Source organism: Limulus polyphemus, unplaced genomic scaffold (assembly GCF_000517525.1).
Source record: "Limulus polyphemus unplaced genomic scaffold, Limulus_polyphemus-2.1.2 Scaffold1256, whole genome shotgun sequence".
In the NCBI taxonomy this organism is placed as follows: Eukaryota; Metazoa; Arthropoda; class Merostomata; order Xiphosura; family Limulidae; genus Limulus; species Limulus polyphemus.
In genome coordinates, this window is record NW_013666866.1 from 95598 (window position 1) to 97822 (window position 2225).

The window sequence follows — 2225 nt, forward strand, 5'->3', positions numbered from 1 at the left end:
AAGAAAATTGGAAACCAGATTGACAGAACACAATAAAAAACCGTCCCATGTTTTCACCATTGCCACTCAAAAAATCATAGTATATCTATTAAAAACACAGTCATTTTAAACAAAGAACCCCACATAAACAAACGACAAATCAAGGAATCCATCTTAATTGAACAAAACAACCCTACTCTAAACCAACACCCCGGGGTGCCTAGATACCTCTTCTAAGTTTCACAACAGTTCCGGTCATGTGACTTTTTTGTTCAATACTGTATATATATATCCGTGTCAGTGTAAATTACTTGTACCTGATGATGACAAAACCTTGTCGAAACGTTGTACATTTGCTGTTATGTTAAACTTATATTAAAGTTTTTCTTCATTACCCATTCAAGCCGTCTCCAGCCATTATTAGAAAAGACTAGAGGTGCCACGAACAGACACGATCCTTCTAGAATCTCATGACGTGTACTAGAGTCACGTGACTTCCGCTGTCGTAACAATACTATGGTCATATCACTTATAATTGTTGAAAATGTTTTCGCATTGTGAACAGTTAAAAGTCTTAAAGACAACCACAAATTCCAGTTTACAAGTTACTAGTATTAGTGCTCAAAATCCTCAAATAATGCCTGGGTTAGGCTACAGCAATATTATAACTATGAAAAGTCTCAACAGTTGATGAATATATTGTAAGCATGGTCTTGAAGTTGTTGGAGCAGTTCATTCCCTTGATAAATTGAGCCTACAATGCCCATTGTTGAGAATGGAAAGTTAGTAATATTATTATGCTATATATTAATATTGCTCAGTCAAATGAAGGTTTTGATCCTAAAAACAATAACTATTTCAAAGTTAAATCTATTCTATAGAGCTGGTGTTGAACTACGATTACAATAGTATACACAGATGAGAATGCTGACATATTTCTCGTGGACGGAATACCAATTATTTGCAGGTTAACCCTCAGTTATCCTCTGATATTTATTATATAGATCGTTAGTGTGAAACAATATGGGTAAGCGTCATGCTTAAAGACACAACAACTTGTTGTAAGTAAGCCTCGAAATCAAAATATTTCGACTACAAATACGACGCACTAATCACTGGACCACCATACTCTTAGTCGTTTTTATTGTTGTTTTTTTCATCTGTTAACATACCAAATTTAACTGGACCAATATATTTGATTTTAGTGATATGTAAAGTCAAGTGTATAGCTTTTTGGAACACTTTGATGTACAGGGCGTTGGTTTCGGTTTCCCGTTTTGTCCATGATGTAGCGGAGATAAACTTCATTATTAGTTGATATAAGCTAGGGGATAGTCATAAAACAGTTAACTGATATTCCACTGGACAACATTCCATTTAACGAAGGTGCTTGTTATTTATTTGGTTACTTTGGCAGGTATTTTGATTTGAAACAATTTGACCCTGAGCTCGAAAAGAGCCCAGAGCAAAATATTGTTGCGTCAGCGAGTCACATGACCACCGTGACGCCACGTTTCTAGAACTATCCTGTAATTTGGCGAATGCTCTAGTAATTACTAGATATAGGGTAGGCTGGTATATAAAAGAGGGGAATGTAATGTGTGGGTAGACAGTGAGTAATTGAACTGCAGTCAGAGAGCACGAGAAACGTTACAGCGTTTGTTTAGCGCGATTGTTGAAGTTGAGTGTATCGGTAAAGTTATATTCGGAAAGAATAAACCAGTTTTTATTAAGAAAGACTTGTGTCGTTAAAATTTCGTCGGAACAAAGTTACGGAAAAATCAATTAACAAACGGAGACGTAACAATATAATAACATTATAACTATTTGAAAATGATATCTGAAACATTAAAAATATATGTATGTCTTCTGTTGTTTAAGGATATATTAACTTCGTAAATAAATAAACTATATCAGCAGATTTTAGAATGTAATAGATGTGATAGTTAGTACACTGAATATTAATTTGACAAGGTTGTAACATTAAACGTGGATATTGTAGTTCCTAGTGTACTACAATTTTTTAAATTTTAACAGTAATAAACAAGAAAGAAGAGGAGAACGCATACTTGAATACTACAATAATAAAGTTTAATCTACCAAAGTTTAATTATTTCACGTAGCAAGTAAATTTGAAGTTGAGCATTTACTACTAGCTTCAAAAGTACTGCGAAACGAAAACCTGAGATTATTCAGTATTTTACCTAAATCAACACCTTTTATAAACATACAAACTTGTATATAAT